This window comes from Equus caballus, chromosome 16 (assembly GCF_041296265.1).
Source record: "Equus caballus isolate H_3958 breed thoroughbred chromosome 16, TB-T2T, whole genome shotgun sequence".
Classification (NCBI taxonomy): Eukaryota; Metazoa; Chordata; class Mammalia; order Perissodactyla; family Equidae; genus Equus; species Equus caballus.
The window spans coordinates 22,110,109-22,121,559 of NC_091699.1; the positions used below are offsets into that span (position 1 = coordinate 22,110,109).

An 11,451-nucleotide genomic window follows, 5' to 3' on the forward strand; every position below is an offset into this window, starting at 1 on the left:
CCAGATGAATAAGTTCTAGAGACCTGCTGGACGACATGATACTTAGTCAACAATACTGTACTGCACACTGAAAAACTTACTAAGAAAGTAGATCTCATGTTGTGTGGTTCCTACCATAATAAAACTTTTAAAAATAATACATTTAAATAAATAAATAACCTGATTAAGTCTGTACTTTTTTTAATTGAAGTATAGTTGACATACAATATTAGTTTCAGGTGTACAACTTAGTGATTTCACATTAATATACATTATGAAATGATCACCATGATAAGACTAGTTACCATCTGTCACCAGATAAAGTTATTACAATACTGTTGACTATATTCCTTAGGCTGTACACTACATCCTTGTGACATATTTTGTAACTGGAAGTTTGTACCTCTTAATCTCTTTCACTGATTTTGCCCATCCCCCTTCCCTTTCATTTTTTTTTTTTTTTAAGGATTGGCACCTGGGCTAACAACTGTTGCCAATCTTCCTTTTTTTTTTTTTTCTGCTTTATCTCCCCAAACCCCCCCTGTACACAGTTGTATATCCTAACTGCATGTCCTTCCAGTTGTGGGATGTGGGACGCCGCCTCAACATGGCCTGACGAGCAGTGCCATGTCCACGCCCAGGATCTGAACCCTGGGCCACCGCCGCAGCGGAGCCCCAGAACTTAACCACTCGGCCATGGGGCCAGCCCCTCCCGCTTCCCTTTCTCCTCTGGCAACCAACAGTTTGTTCTCTGTCTCTTGGAGTCTGTTCGTTTTGTTTTGTTTATTCATTTGTTTTTGTTTTCAGATTCCACATATAACTGAAATCATATGATATTTGTCTTTCTCTGCCTAACATCTCACTCAGTAAATACCCTCTAGGTCCACCCATGTTGTCCCAAATGGCAAGATTTCATTCTTTTTATGGCTGAATAATATTCCATTGTATATATATATATCACATTTCTTTATCCATTCATCTATCGATAGACACTTAGATTGCTTCCATAGCATGGCTATTGTAAACAATGCTGTAATGAACACAGAGAGGGGTGCATATATCTTTTGAATTAGTGTTTTCATTTTTTCAGATAAATACCCAGAAGTGGAATTGCTAGATTGCAAGGTAGTTCCATTTTTAATTTTGTGTGTGTGTGTGTGTGAGAAAGATTGGCCCTGAGCTAAGATCTGTTGCCAATCTTCCTCTTATTTTTGCTGGAAGAAAATTGTGACTGAGCTAACATCTATGGAATCTTCCTCTATTTTATGTGGGATGCCACCACAGTGTGGTTTGACAAGTGGCACTAGGTCTGCACCTGGGATCTGAACCTGTGAGCACCAGTCCACCAAATCTGAGTACGCAAACTTAACCAGTATGCCAATGGGCTGGCCCCTCCATTTTTAATTTTTTGAGGAACCGCCATACTGTTTTCTGTAGTGGCTGCATCAATTTACACTCCCACCAACACTGCACAAAGGTTCCCTTTTCTCTACATCTGCACCAACACTTGTTTATTTCTTCACTTTTTAATAATAGCCATTCTGACTGTTGTGATATGATATCTCATTGTGGCTTTGATGTGTATTTACCTGATAATTAGTGACATTGAGCATCTTTTCATGTGTCTGTTGGCCATCTGTATATCTTCTCTGGAAAAATGTCTAGTCAGATATTCTGCCCATTTTTTAATCAGATTTTTTTTTATATTGAGTTGTATGACTTAATATTGTCAAAATGCCCATACTACCCAAGGCAATCTACAGAGTCAATGCAATCCCTTTCAAAATACCAATGGTATTTTTCACAGAACTAGAATAAATAATCCTAAAATTTGTATGGAACCGCAAAAGACTCCAGATAGTCAAAACAATCTTGAGGAAGAAACACAAAGCTGGAGATATTACACTCCCTGATTTCAAACTATACTGCAAAGCTATAGTAATCAAAACTGTATGGTACTGGCACAAAAACAGACACATAGATCAATGGAACAGAATAGAGAGCCCAGAAATAAATCCACGCTTATATGGTCAATTAATCTATGACAAAGGAGGCAAGAATATACAATGGAGAAAGGAAGCTCTCTTCAATGAATGGTACTGGGAAAACTGGACAGCCACATGCAAAAGAATGACACTGGACCACTTTCTTACACCATCTACAAAAGTAACTTAAAATGGATTAGACTTCAATTAAGACCTGAAACCATAAGACTCCTAGAAGAAAACATACACAGTATGCTCTTTGACATCCTTTTAGGAATATCTCTTTGGATTTGTCTCCCCAGGCAAGGACAACAAAAGCAAAAATAAACAAATGGGACTACATCAAACTAAAAAGCTTTTACATATCGAAGGAAATCATTAACAAAACAAGAAAGCAACCTACTGAATGGGAGAAGATATTTGCAAATGATGTATCCTATAAAAGGTTAATATCCAAAATATATAAAGTTCTGCACTTCCTTTTATAGACCAAGAAGAAAAAGGCTAGTAGCTAAATCCCAGGGAACTCTTCCATTCTAGAATAAAATAAGAAATTAACATGACCGTGTAAATTAACAGAAGTGACCAGGCCCCAAATATGCTAAAAATTAATCTAAGCCTAAAATAAATTACACAAACAATTTAACAATTTTAAGAGTCACAAAATTCATGAAACTTTAAATCTACTCATAAAAGCCAGGAGCTGACAACATTGCTAGGAAAACTGGTTTTCAGAGTCACTGCCCGAGAATATTTTTTCAGAATAGCAATTTTTTTAAAACTCTGATGATTATGAATATGCAACTCCCCAAACTTCAATTTTGGTGGGTAGAAAAATAACATTTTTAACCATCTAGCAGTCTGATATTAATTATATGAAGGTTCTGTATTTCAAACAACTTTGACCCCCTTTCCTTCTCCAGTTCTCCCTTCGCTATACCTCACTGCAGAAAATTCATACTTTGTTGTTTTCATTTCCAGTTAATCATATGAGAACAGATCTGTTCAGTAAACATACTTCTAGACTTTAGGATCATTTACAGTCCTAGTGAGCAGGGTTATGGTGTAACACAGGGAATTAAGCGTTGAAGCCAAAGTGCATATGTCTCTCCATACACTCTGGCATATAAACTCTGGGAATTTCAGAGTTCGCAGTGTGCAGCATGGGGTGATAAGGAATCTGTCATGGACCATTTGCAATAACAAAGAAGAAAACTGTGTGGACAAGGTCCCTGCATCAGCTGGTCCAGAAAGCTTTCTTCCTGTTCCTCTTATTTTATGAATTAGCATGATGATGGAGGGGCCAGCCATTGGAGAGAAACCTGGGAAAGTTCTCTTAGAAAATACTTGTGGAGACTTCTCTTTCTCCATCAGCTATGGACTGAGCATTTATTCCTTGATTCCTTTGGAATATGGGGTTTCATGCAGCCAATAAATTCTATGAGACTCTGCCTCGTAGGGTCTCTGTAATATTTTAAGTTACAACCAGAACCCAAAATCTTCTAGAAGACTATGCTATGGGAATAGTCTGAGTTTGAAGACATACCCCATCTGATGCTATAACTGCCTTCCTAAAGATCTCAGGGGCGTCATGAGCTGGAGGGCTGGTACTCGCTACTCAAGAGGATTTTATTACAAATTCACAGAATTTCACTGCAATATTCAAGAATCATCCTTTGATCTAACTTCAGTCATCTGGGTCTTGCTATCCCAGGAATTCTTAAAATATGTTTACTTTGCCCCCAGTTTTTTGTTTCTGAAATATGAAGAAAAATATCCCAGTACATGGTCTCTAGCTGGGGATTGCACAGCTCAGAATACATGTTTTCCTTAAGAATTTCTGTGCACCACCAGAGGGATTTTTTTCAGCTCAGCACACACACACACACACACACACACACAAAATCACATCAAGGAGAAAGAAAAGTAAAGGAAATCGTTTGCTTCTATTATACTCTGAAGTGTTGTAATTACATTTACCCTTAATGTATTGAACAAAGAAAGTCAGAGATAACATAAACCCCCAATCCAGCATGTATCAATCAGAGCCACATGTTCTCTAATAGGACATAAAAGCATATTTAACAGTTCAATTTTTCTAACATATTCTGAGCATGTTTAAAATATAGCAGTGTGCTACCTGCTGTGGGGCACACAGTATTAAATTGTTGGGATCTCTTCACTCCAGTGGCTCCCAATGGGCATGGGCTGGGATGGGGGGGGTGGGGTGGGGGTGTTACACTTGTCTAAGTATATCTGAACCAAAGCGTAATGTGATGTGCCCTCATATTTGAATCTCCCATGGAATCAATCAAAAGACATTTTAACAGGATCCTGTTCAAAGTCCATTCACATGAAATTTGGCTTTTCCAGTTTAGCCAAGATAAACATTACCAAAACCCCAACCAGAGATGCTAAAAGCAGATCTATACTTGACTTTGAAAGTAAAGCAACTGCCCCTCCCTCAGTGTTTACCATCTCAGGAAATGGCATCTATGACTCAATTGTCCAAACTCCAGAAACAAGACTCATCCTTGTTTCCCTTCCTTCAACTCTCACGTCCAGGCCTTCTGCAAGCCCTAGGCTCTCCCCTCCAAAATACATCCCAAATCAATCCTCTCTCCTTATCTCACTGATTCCCACCACAGTGCCAGCTACCATTATCTTTTACCAGAAGTACTACGATAGCTTCCTTCCTGGTCTCAGGCTTCCATCTTTTTCCTTCTATAATCTCCACACAGGTGTCAAAGTGATCTTTTAAAACCAAGCCAGCTAACTGGTTTTGTAAATAAAGTTTTATTGGAACACAGTCATTTGTTTAAGTACTGTCTGTGGCTGTTTTCATAACACAGTGGCAGAACTGAGTAGTTGCAACACAGATAGTCTGGCCTACAAAGCCAAAAATCCTTACTAGCCAAACCTTCCCAGAGTTTACCAGCCCTTCTTTTAAAGCATAAGTCAGATCAGGCCATCTTCCCTTCCAAAAAAGCTTAGTAGTTCCTCTTTGCTCTTGGAAGAAAATCTAAATTTCTTACTTTGGCTTACAAGACCCAAAATGCTCATAATATGAATACACTAAATAAATGGGAGTAAGTTGCACTGGTTCATCCACTTTGGTCTCTTTTCCATGCCAAGGCGTCACTTTCAAACAGTGAGGAATGTACATCTGAAAACTCATTATTAAGGTATTAAGGGAATTGCTTCAATAAGGTGGACGCACCACAGGCATCAGAACCACATAGACTAGGATTTAATTCCCAGCTTCAACACTTGCTCGCTGCATTCCATTTCCCATTTATCAACTGGAAGAATGCTATTTCTCTCGGAGAGTGCTAGAGGAGAGGAAATGAGATTATTTATGCACACACATTAACACACTAATTTTACAAGCTTTGATCCTGTCCTTCCCAGACCAGACTGAACACCCTTCACTTTTTAACCTGTCCTCACACAGGTCCTGGATATTAAAATTTCATGTGCCTCAGAAACAAATAAAAATACATGAAAACAAACCACATTGAAGATTTTTGATGTCCTAGATGTAAATTTCCAATTTTTTTCCTCTCTTTGTTTCTTTAACTGAACCATTTTCTTGCCCTGGAATTTACATCCTTTATGGAAATCAAATGCAAACTCCTTGCCAACCAGCCAAGATGTAGTTACATGCTAATATTTTCACTTCTGGAGCTGTTTTTTTATAAAAGAAAGCTTGGCAGACGCAGTAATGAAGCCAACAGAGGCTTTACTATTGCTTCAGATCCAAGCAAATGCCTTTGATGGTATCTATGTTACCTTACGATGCATGGAAACAGGATTATTTTTGCAACACCCCATTGAGGGATGCATATTAGTTTAGCGCATCTTGAGCCATTAGTCAAGAAATAGAGTCTGGAAGGAAACACTTCAAGTTTGTGAACTTGGTTCCGGTTCAGGTTATTTGAAGACAGGATTACAGCAAGACCAGTCAGCCGTCTGTGGCTTACCCCATAGAGTCACAGGGTGCCATCACTTCATAAGAAGTAGACTTTGAGACAGGATTTGAGTGCAAGTAGTTTATTTGGGACAGAATCCTAGAACACACCAGTAGGGGAGGGGGGAATGAAATAGAGAAACAAAAACAGTCAATGAAGGGCAAGTTACTATGGGGGGTAACTGGAGCTTAATATCAGCAGGAAAGTCTGGGAGCCAGGGTACCTCCAAGTTATCCCCCTGAGCGTTAAAGAAGCCAAGGTATTTACAAACTAACTCCAGTAAATCACTAGATGACAGCTGTCCTCAGAGGGCATTAATTCTCTGACACCGTGGGCAAAGTGCGTTCAAACCACCAAAGAAGCCCACAGGCAAAGAGAAACAGAAGCTTTTGGATGGAAGACTGGTCCAGGTGAGCTGTGATCCAGAGGGCTGTAGGAGGCAAATAGACAACGTGTGCCACACAGGCATTCTGAGTCACCAGACCTGGTGGGGTACATGCAACCCCACTTCAATTCAATGCTGAGGCCAAGGTTCAGAAAGGAGATGAGGACAATGTCAGGACTAGGAATATTGATTCACTCCTCAAATATTATTTGATGGCCTGCTGCAAGACAGAGGACATAGTCACGGACAAAACATTTATAGCCCTTGCTTCTCTTTCCGCCCCATGTCCTTCTGCATACCCTGCCCTCAGCAAGCTGGGCTCCTTCACAGGCCCATGCATCCTCACACGTTCTGGCTGATAGCTTCCTCCCCTGAAAGATCTCTTTTCCTTCTAGGCTCCCCTCAGCACTCAGCAACCTGTGTTCCTATAAAACTTTGTATAGATTTCTACTATAGCTTGTCAAGGTGAATCATAATCAGTTATCTCATGTCTGCCTGCCCCTACCAGACTCTGGGCTCATGGGGGCACAGAGACTATAAGTACCCAGCACAGAGTAGATGCTCAATAAATGATTAATTGACTTGAATGAAAGGAAAGTGCAAGAAGAAGAAGAATTAGAATGATGGCATTTTAAACTATAGAGTAGAGCATATTTACAAACATGGAAATATCTTCATAAAACATTATCTTAAATATACACACCTACACAGAAAAAGTCTGGACAGATCATATACAACCACATTTTAACAATGAACTTTGTCCTTGGTTTATCTATATTTTCTAATTTTACTGCCATGAAGACATATTAACTATATCATTTAAAAGTTAAATAGCTCTTTAAGAACAGTATAAGTTTCATTGATGGCAAGTCAGGGTCAGGCCAGTGATATTTCACAGATTTCAAGGTCAGACAGGAAGGCTAGTGAGAAACCAAACATGCAGGATCCAGACACAAGATGACTTGGAAATTGAGGCATTTCCTGACTCTGATAGGAACCTTCATCTGTAACCTGGTTGTCAGAGGGGGACCATGTGGGACCCTGGGGGGGAGTTGGCATATTAGGTTAGGGGTGTGATAAGGGAACAAGGCCAGAGAGGGTCGGGGGGGATTGGGGATGAAAGCATGGATACTCACTGCTTCCGGACCCCTGGTCTCCTGGCCAGATTGTCATCTCTCTCCTAAGCAGCCCCAGCCTTACAAATTGAGTTACTGATTATCTGCAGAGCATCAAGCAAGACATGGGAGTCAAAATAATTTGACCTCTGATGATCCATTTCTCTGTCTCTTAAAATACTGGATTATCAAGTTAGAAAGGTCTTTAGTGATCATCTTCTTCAAAAACTCCTCATTTCACAGAGAAGAATACCAAACACCAAAGAAGAGAAACATTTTAAACCAGAAGTCATTATGTCAATGAACATGCTAACTCAGATAGATTGAGGTAACTACTAGAAGTGTTATGTGAAGATTATGAGGCTATAGTCAGGCCCAATTATAGAGAAATTTGTGGTTGATTAGTAATGTCTGCCTTAGCAATGACTAGGGAAGAGATGACCCACATGCCATTTTCTTAACCACTTAGCAGTGGTAGGATAAATCAGCACTAAAAACAGAAGCCATGTATGGAAGGAAGATGATGTAGCACCAAAGAAACTTTTCTAATTTTATAATATAAGGAAACATCATTTGAAAGATGAAATGACTTTCTCAAAGTGCTACAGGGTCCGTCCTTGGTGGTGTTCCTTTCCACTAGCTCCAATGCCACTCCCTCACTCAGCTCTGACAGGTCTTCTCCCAAAACAGACTCGAGACTCATCTGCTTCTGATTTTGATAGCTAGTGCTATTTGCCTCAGACACAAAGACACAACGTCTCAAGTCAATCTTCTCATTCAGGTCCAAAGTTGGCCATTTTCTGAACCTTTACCACTGAACCTCTTTTACATGTCACTTAGCTCCAGTCTTTCCTTTCAACCTGCCTGATTTATTCAAATGTGGAAGAATGACTCACAAGTTACACGAAGACAAACCCAGCTGTGTACCAGAGATAATTATTTCAGAGTAATTAAAATGAGCTAGGCGCTGCCAAATTAAACACCAAGATGTGATGCTGTACATTCTCTCTTATCTGCCTAGTCTGTTCTGTCTGTCAAAAGAAACTGCTTGCCCCAGCAGGGTCTCCCCACCCTAATACATTAATCATCACTGTTCAGCAGCCTTATTAAGGGATCGTCTGTACAAGGGAAACTTTCTGCAGCTCAAGAGAAAAACTGGTCTGAAATCAGAGGGCTCCAAGGTGACCACTTATGCTACTTGCGGTTGGTGAGCTCCCCAAAAAGCTGTCCCAAACATCTAGAACCAACCAGAATGTCTCAAGACAATAGGAACAGTGAGTAAGGAAGCAGAAGAGGCGAAGGGAAGAAAGGAGGTGCGCCTCAGTATAGCTGCCCTCCTCCCTAATCTATTGCATTCACTCTGTACCTTTTGCATGACTCTCTTAAGCTCCTCTCCAACTTAGGACTCCCCTCCAGCAGAGACTCAGATGGAGATTCTTGTGCAACTGCTTTATTGAAAGAGTGCTCTCAGGAGAAACCTATAGGGGTGTGAGGGACATGGGGTATGGCAGAGGAAAAAGGTAGGCAAAAATGTGCTTTCAGGAAAGATCTCAGCTTGATCGCACCAGGAGCTCAGAACCACAGACTGTATCACAGAGTTTGAACAACCCAGAGGCAAGGCAACTGGGCTATCATATGCTTGCATCAGTTAGTCATTGCTGAGGACCACCCCTGTGTGGGAAGGATGAGGTTGAGGGGAACATCTCCTGGCTTGGCACACCTAGGAGCCAAGGACAATCTCAAGAAAGAAGTGCAGAGAGGAGCCGTTAGCCGACAACACTCACAGCAGCTAGAAGAGAGGATCCCCAGGGAGGTAAAGAAGATCTGAGTGGGGCACTAACAGCACCTGCTAAACTCTCTGATATTGTCTTGTGGTGTTCTGAAACAGATTGTTCAAGCTGTGAGTGACCTCAAATTGGGGGGCCTGAACCTGTGGTGTAGCCATGCTTCCAAAATATCCGTGCTTGACTTCAAGGTCTAGGTGATGCCACTGAAATTGTTTGCAAGATGTGCATCTACGAAACTGACAGAGAACAGAGAACACAAGTCTCATCTGATTCTCTGTAGAGTGCATGACCCTCTTGGGTTCAGAAGTTTGCCTGTGAATTTCCTCAGAGCAAAGGGCAGCTATAATTCAGCCTCTTCCATGAAGCCTTCCCCGACGACTCCGTTTTTATCTGATGCAGACCTCAGAGGCATAGCTGGGGGCATAGAAGGGAACAAGGTGCTGTCTTACATCTTCCAAAGGCCATAATGTTGGTCGTAACTTGAAGACGGTGATGAGGATGACTCAAGCTAAAGGTTACTGAGTAATTTCTAAGTGCCAGTTATTGTTCCAAACTTGTGTGGGTGTTATCTCATTTTGTTTTCAAAACTAACCTTCAAAGTAGGAACTATTATCCCATTTTCTCACCTAAGAAACCTGGAACACTGAGAAATTAAGTAACTTGCCCAACTTCCGATAGTTAGGAAGTAGTAGGGTCAGGATTTGAACCGAAGCAGTCTGGTTCCAGAGCTGCAGGGATCTTGGAGGAAGCCATGTAAAATACGTGGCTGAAGCATGAGAATTCAGACCCTGAAGGGAGAGAGAAGATACACAAAGGCCTGTGGCTTTGTAATGCTCTAGACTCCCCATTACCAACGGCACAGGCCGTGCCCCCCCAGGACATAGTAAGTGCTCAAGAACATTGGTTATATAAGTGAATAAGTTAATGGTTAAATGAGATAAAATGAGTCTGAGTGCCTAGCACAGTTCCTAGACTTAATACATACAAAAGAAATGGTAATTTGTTTTCTATTAAAAGAAAGAATGTTATTTTATCCCCTGTTACATATCTTACAGTGTCTCAGAAAATAGTGCTAGGCACAAAATTTGCTGAACTGAACTGAATGAGTGTGAGAAAAAGCAAGACTGAAAAAGAAAAATGAGAGAGCAGGGGAGGAGTGAGGAGAGAAAGAAGAAATGCAAGAAAAACCAGGAGAGAAGGGAATAAAGAAAATTTCTATTGCTAGATGTACAGCCAGCACATCCAGTCAGCAGGATGCCACCGACACATCTGCAGTTTGATTTGAAAGAGTCCAATGTAGCTTGCATCTGTAATTGGATTTTCCTATGCAACTCCAGATCTGAAAGGGAAGATACTCACCTAAATCGGAAAGACACTGAATGAGAATGCATATTCATCTTGCCCTTCTGCAAGCCAGTCCCCCAACCCGCTGCTTCTCCATGAAGTTTTTTCTCCATGGCATTCTCGCTCTCTCCTTTAATCATCCTTTAACACCACAGCACCACCTACCGTCTCTCGATGCCGATAGGTGAGGTATGCCTCAGCTTGGACCTGAAGGAGATTTTAACAACACTAGCAAGCATGCTGGAGGGGACCATTCATCAGTCTCATGACAAGCCTGGTGGAGGCAAAATTGCCACTCAGCATTTCGAATTGCAGGCTCTCTCTTCTCTCCTATTCCTTGCCAGGCTCTTCCTCCACCCTAAAGCATTTTCTCACACGAGTAAATGGGTAATTCAAAGAGAAGGAAAGTCTCCAAGGAAATTAAACATAGTCCCTGGCTAGCCACAGAGTTTCTTATACTTTTACTAGGATGATTTGTGGCTAAAAGGAAAAAGTGCTCAATAGAGCTAATTACTCTGGGAAGTGACCCAGTAGGCTGATGTGCCTCTCCATTTAGGACCACAAAGACAAAGACAGCCTCTGTTGAAAGATTGCTCTTGGCTTAAAGCCTTAAAATCATAGCAATTGCTACAAAACGAATTATCTGGATGTTTGGTGCTTGCTGAGTGGGAAAAGTAAATCTCCCCTCAGCTACCCTGGCCAGGTTCGTTGTCTTCACAGGCAGCTGCCCACTTGACCTCCGAAGCCCATGTCTACCACCACGTCCACCTGGACCTCCACACGAGGCATGGAAATAGCAGTTGTGTCTGGTATTTCCCCATTTCACTCAGCCCAAGCCCACTTTCTCCATTCTGCTGTTCACTGCTGGCCTGGAGTCTGCAAACT

The 11,451-nt window shown here is 41.2% G+C and overlaps 1 long non-coding RNA gene across 1 annotated transcript in view; it reads right to left on the reverse strand.

Moving 5' to 3' along the window:
* LOC138918197 (uncharacterized) overlaps nucleotides 1-10,677 on the reverse strand; it is an 89,040-nt gene extending 78,363 nt beyond the window's left edge. The window contains exon 1 of the long non-coding RNA XR_011427218.1: nucleotides 10,582-10,677. This is a non-coding gene — a long non-coding RNA (uncharacterized lncRNA). The remainder of the gene's footprint in view (nucleotides 1-10,581) is intronic.
* Between the last annotated feature and the right edge of the window lie 774 nt (nucleotides 10,678-11,451).